The sequence below is a fragment of the Watersipora subatra genome, chromosome 8, assembly GCF_963576615.1.
Source record: "Watersipora subatra chromosome 8, tzWatSuba1.1, whole genome shotgun sequence".
Taxonomy (NCBI): domain Eukaryota; kingdom Metazoa; phylum Bryozoa; class Gymnolaemata; order Cheilostomatida; family Watersiporidae; genus Watersipora; species Watersipora subatra.
The window spans coordinates 49,974,149-49,980,853 of record NC_088715.1 but is presented as its reverse complement, the minus strand read 5'-3'; the positions used below and the strand labels follow the sequence as shown (position 1 = coordinate 49,980,853).

Below are 6,705 nucleotides of genomic sequence, written 5' to 3'. Positions count from 1 at the left end.
AAAAAAGAACTAGTTTAGGTTTTGACTTTTGTAGTTTTTCTTTTCACTTTCTGTAATTAGTTTGAGACCTGATCAGTAGTTAGGGTCTCTGTTTTTAATTTTCATTTTATACTTTTTGTCTTTTATTTTATGTATTATTTTTTTGTTAGTTATATCAGATTACCAGGCATTATTATTTTGATTTCAGATCATGAAGCCTCTCAATTATCAACCTAATGCTGTTCAACAAGTCCCAGAAACGAATTGCTATGCAGTACAATAAATGAAATTATGCGCGAGTTTAGACATTGTGCGAAGCAAGACACAAAGGCACGAATTATCGATACACAACATGGCAGAACATTACTTCATCCAAAATGACCAAAGATTAAATTCATCACCGCCAGACATCTCGTTTCCTTACAGAGTTAACATCACTTCAAGCATCACAAGATATATCAGCAATCACACAATTTCACCTGGAAACCTTCTTAATCGAGGAAGTGTAAGATAGAGGTCAAATACAATTTAATAGCACTTTATTTTCTCTATCTTACGACATTCATATTGTTCACATAAACTACATATTTGACTCATTAGACTCATTTCGAAAATCCGGTTGGTTATTGCCACACAATGGATATGTTAGAAACATCTCATTAGACTGTCACCACCTAAATGTTGCAATGAAGACAATGACCAACAGGTAGCACAATGTTTATGAAATAATCGGAGGAAGTCAACAAAGGTTTTCCTCTCCATAATCTTTACGATCGAATCTGTTATAATGATATGTTAATTATAGTCTGGCGTGGTCATCCTTTCAATCCGTTCAAGTGTCTTTGTATCTTGCTTCCTGTATGAACAAAGGTTTTCTATTTAATTAATATCGTAACCATTCGGTTCTGGGACTCTATTGTTATTGTGAATAGTATATAAGGCTGTGTATGAGAATCATTAGTGTGTGTAAATTAGTAAGCGAGCTGTGAGAGCAATATATAATAAAGTTTGATAATAATCCAAAAACACATATCTTATTCGATACAAAGATAGTTGGTAGTCTAACAACTACACATCGCACCCAACCATTACAAAACTTTTTAAATGAACTTATAAGTAGTTCTAGACTATCTAAAAATACCGCAACAAAAATTTCACGCTTGCGTAACAAATCGGATTCGACAAGTCAGAAACAACTCTTGTCCCGAGAAATGGTTTTGGTTTTAATGGTTTTATGTTCCTACAGTTATTAATCCTGTATACCATGCATCTGGTACCCAGACAGAGAATCGAACACTGGTCATGGCGATGAGAGGGCCAGATACTAACCCTAAGCTAAAACCTGTAGAGACTTCTCGAATAGTATACGTACACCCCATGTACACTCTGTGTGAAATGTTTTTAAAGGAAATAAAGATAAATGTTTTTCTTGAATCAATCCTGTCTGACAATCACTTAACCAGCTACAAACACTTGAATAAGGTAAACCTTCTCTGTTAGTCTTTCCGAGTCAGTCAGTGTGATATTCCATGTTTTTGCTACCGCCCTCTGCGTGCTTTGGTCTGGATTGGACTGTCAGGTTGCATCATGGAGTGTTAGACAAATCTTGAGACTTTACTGGTCATCTATTTTTTTAAGTTTCAAATTCTAATAAGTCAGCCACCTTCATAAGCAGTCAGTTAGAAGTCCTGATACTGGCAACTTGGTACTGGCAACGGTAAATAGAACTTTTACACAGAACATGATTGTTCATTCATACTATCAACAAAGGTTGTAATAAGGAAAGCGAAATTGAGTTAATTTATTTTAGTTTGTCTGTTGTTATGTAATATTTTTAATTGTTGGAAAGGTAAGTTTTAATAGCAACTCAGTCTAATCTAGTAATAATTAACAGAGATTATGCAGCAACTGACATTATTTTCATGACTACATGTTACATATACAATGTTATATATGAAGTGTTATGTCTTACTATATTCATGTCATTATGGTAAGATTATGCCCTTTCTGCTATGCCAGTACATCTCATGTCCTTAAAAATTAATTTCAACTAGCGTTATGTAACATTTTTGCTTATTTGAAGTTTGTTATACAGACTTCACGGTAGTCTTAGTACAATAAAGGCTAGCAGGGAATTCAAACCTTCTTGAAACAACCCCAAGTTTTATAAGTGGGACAAATGTGTCCACAGTGAAGTCTTTGCCTAAAAAAACTAGAAAGGATAGTAAAGCAAAGTACAGTAAATTTCCAGCAACCATTTTCTTATTCATTTCATATTATATTTTTAGAAAGTGTAGACTTCTTTATAACTACAGTAGATGGAACAAAAACTTATTGTACACCTAACTCTCTCCTGGAAAGGGGTGAAAAAGGTATGTCTGTATGTATGCTTTTATTTTTTAGATTAATGTTGTTTATCAATGTCTTTAGTTTTTGCAATTCTTGTCAACACTTCACATTATATTTTATTAGTTATATGTCATATGGTAATCAAACTTTTAAAAACTTATAGGCAGCGAATCCTACAAGGGTGATAGTCTCAATTGATTTCTCACAGTGAAAATGAGTGGGAATGAGTTTAAAGGTTAATCATTTATTGATTAAAGGATTAACCTTGAAATAAATAAACAATAATGTAAAAACTATTGGTTATTAAATATAGTGCATTGCCTACATTTTGGGCAATTTTTTGCAAGATAACTATAAACAAATCGGAAAATAGAACATTGTTGGTAAAAGTTTTGTGGCAGGTTTTAGCCATTGTGCAGATCACGCAGCCACATTTTTGTATTCTCTGATTCATGAGGTTAAAGCAATACGAGTAAAGTTTGAATCTTTTTCTCTTAGGCTAAATCTTGTCTGATAAAGAAGACCTCAATTTTGTTCACAGTAAAAAATTTACTAGTAGGAGATGTTCAGCAAGACTAAAAATACAGCCTATTCAGTCTGCATTACAAGCAACCATGGAAAATCTTAGTGTAAGTCCAAAGACTGCATTAAATAGCTTGCGAGATAAATCTATTGAATTTCCCTATGAACAGCTTGACAGCATGCATGGATAAATTACATTAGGTGCATAGTGCATACAAAAAAGCTAATGAAAGTGACTTACAACCTGACAAGGAAGACATTGTAGAAATAGATCCTGTGCTTGCTGATAACAGAAAGGTTATCAACTAGTTAAAAACCCATATGAATAAATTTGTAACATGAACCAAGCATGAAAAGCATGAAATCCAAAAACCCATCCTTTCGTTCCTTTAGACAATTCAGGTCTAACAAATCAGGTTCGAGCAGACTTCTTCAGTCACTTAGAATCATGCAAGCCGCGACAAAGGCTGCAGCTGCAACAAAACAATCCCAGCTTCAAGCCGAGATAGAATCTCAACAACTTGAAGAAAAAAACTTTCAACTTCAGACACAAATTCAAAATAATAAAAGTCTGATAACACAAACTAAATTAAAAGCGGAGTTCGAAGCCAAGCGTCAACGTGAGCAGATTTATGCGCAAGCAATAGCAGAAGAATTGGAAGATAACAATAAGTCATTGCTACGTCCTGCTGTCACCAATAAGTTAAATTCAGCACAAGCACAGCTAAGAGGTTCAAATGAGTTATTCCGACAAGCATCGCAACTGCTTGCCAATAAGATGATCACACCACTGCGCGCTCCAAGAACTTCCCTAGATAGTTCTCCCATCACGATTGTTGGTGCCCCTACTAGTCTTTGATCCTAACACCCTTGCTGAAGCAAACAACATTGCTCACCAGCGTCCTGGTGAATCACCCATATTCAAGGGTGTGACACTCACGTACTAGTAGTACTAGTAGTACTAGTACTACTAGTAGGAAGCATCATTTTTTGAAACCTCTGATTTTAGCTCGTGCACACCAGGCAAAAAATGGCTCAAACTGCAGCAATATGTTACAGGCAAGACCAGGCAAAAATTAGAGGGTGCCGCTTTAGAAAAACATGAAGTGCACGAAAACTTTCCTGTAAGAAAATGGAATAGAAAATGCCCAGACTTGCCCAAAATGATGTAACGTGTGATACAACCTGTTTCCATCTCTCGTATTCACTTCGGCCAATGCGATAAAAGTCTAGTCCTACGCGGCTCTATTGGCTTATATTTATTTTGTATTTGCTCATGTTGGCTAAAATAAAATTTTCAATCCAGCTACATGACAGCGACATGACAGCTTACATGACTTTTAATCCAGACCATGAAAGTGTTTGTGCAAAATGGATATTGTCACCAACAAAATAATCAATAGATCTAAGGGCTACTGGCAAATTCCCGTAGAGGAGAGTGATATATAAAAGACTGCATTTGTCAATCCAGATGGACAATACGAGTTCATCAAGATGCCGTTTGGGATGGTCAACTCTGGAGCAACATTTGTACGTGACATGAAGAAGCTATTAGAGGATTTATCAGGAGTAGACAACTACATCGATGACATCATCATACACACTGCCAAATGGGAGGATCACTTGGACACACTGTGAGAACTCTTCACTCGTTTGGCCAAAGCACAGCTCACAATCAAACTAACGAAATGCTACCTCGGTGAAACATCTATAGAGTTCATAGGTCACAAGATCGATCAGGGAAAACTGAAACCGATGGAAGACAATGTGGAGAAAATCACTGAAGCTCCAAAGCCTCAGACCAAGACTCAAGTACGGTCACTTCTAGGATTGACTGGCTACTACCAAGAGTTCGTCTCAAATTACGCGGCGATAGCAAGTCCTCTGTCAGACTTGACTAAGAAAGGGCAGCCTAATAAAATTATCTGGACAGATGCACAAGAGAAGGCATACCGGAAACTGAAAGCAACCATAACCGAGAAACCAGTTCTGAAACTACCAGATATAACAAAGCAGTTCACCTAAGGACTGACGCGTCGGACACTGGACTCGGAGCAGTACTGCCACAGGAACATGATGGAAAGCTATTTCCTGTCAGCTATGCTAGCAGAAAACTACCGGACCACGAAAGGAGTTACTCAACAATAAAGAAAGAGTGCTTGGCAATTGTATGGGCTGTAAAGAAATATCTACCATATCTCTACGGCGTGAAGTTCATACTACAAACGGATCACCAACCACTAACCTACATCAATTGAGCAAAGTATGAGAACAGCAAAGTGATGAGATGGGCACTATATCTACAGGATTATCGCATGACGGTGGAATCGATCAAAGGGAAAGACAACGTCGGAGCGGACTACATGAGCAGAATAGACTCAGAATCTTAATGCTGGAAATTTGACTATAAATTTCCTCTTGAATGGGGAGTTGTCACAGATTCTGAGTACTGTATATATAGTATACATGTAGTATAGTAAACAAAGTTATAGCATGACAATAGCTATTGCGCAATACGCTGATGGATCAAACAGTAGTAGCACCTTGGATTATTATTAGCTCTCTATAAATGTAGATGTACATGTTTTGATGAGTCATGATCATAAATTTAGAATATTGTTCTATTACTAGATTTTTCCTGAATGGATTTTTCAGAATAATTGTAAGGAGGTATAAATAGCCTGACTGCAGCTAATACAGAGCAGTTCATAACAATTCAGTTTACAGTGTACATGTCTACAAGTCAGCAATAAAGGATTCTTTCATACTCTCACAGCAATCTTGTACTATCCTGCATATTGTTATATAGACACTACATTACTTAGCCGCAATATTACACCCGGACGTCTTAGCTTTTAATCTTGTGCAGACATCAGGATACAATCACAACACCAGATATCTCGAACCTGTCACATTGCATCACCACTCTGTGAAACTGCTGCATCAATAGACATTAGCAAGGAATCGATAGAGTCATTGCAGAAAGAGTTTTCTGAGAAACGAAAACTCTTTCGGAAAGAGATGAATCGACAGAGAATGTAAGTATCATTTGTTAATGCTTTATTTATCTTTTTAGCTAATTTAATTTCAGAGTTTGTAATATCATTTACTCTATGCGATGTGTAGCAGAGTAAAAAAAATGCTAGTGTATATTTATATTGTCTACTATAGGAAGCAAAAAAGGGATGATGTTCCGACTACGAGTAAAAAAATGAAAGGTTGCTGATGATAAGTAAGTATACTTTTAAAGGTTATCCATTTGAAATTTTATATAGTTTTTATCTATAAGTAGTAAGCTAATGAATGTAAAATTTTAATTCACTTTGTGTCATAAATATATAATACGTTTGAACGGGAAAGCGAAGCAATCAAGAAAGTTTTGTTGGAGCCTGTGAAACCAGTGCGCCTCTTGATATTGAAAAACCTGCGAGAGATGACATAAAGTACATTATTAGGATGTGCAGATGTCCAATTTTGATTATGTGTATAATTCCTATTCTACATTGGTTGCTGCTGAACGAATTGAACATCGTGTCATGTACACAAAATTTTATACCCTGCTATGTGCAGAAAATTGTACAGAATGCTATGTGCAGAAAATTGTACACTGTGCAGTCTGCACAAGATTGTATACAGTGGTATGCGCAGAAAAATTGTACACCATGACGTGTTCACAAAATTATATACCGTGCCATGTGCACAAAATTGTACACAGTGCCAAGTGCACAAAATTGTATATGGTGATAATTCCAAAAAATACTGCAAACAGTATTGTGTTGGTGAATAAAATTGTGCAGAATATTGATTGTAAGTAAATAAAGTTGCACATAACTTTGATTAATATCTAATAAGAAA

General features: G+C 36.0%; 1 long non-coding RNA gene across 1 annotated transcript in view; it reads right to left on the bottom strand.

Annotated features, from left to right (window-relative positions):
* Positions 1–501: 501 nt before the first annotated feature.
* The window catches only part of LOC137401675 (uncharacterized), a 33,941-nt gene continuing 27,737 nt past the window's right edge, over positions 502–6,705 (bottom strand). Inside the window, exon 2 of the long non-coding RNA XR_010979370.1 lies at positions 502–835. This is a non-coding gene — a long non-coding RNA (uncharacterized lncRNA). The remainder of the gene's footprint in view (positions 836–6,705) is intronic.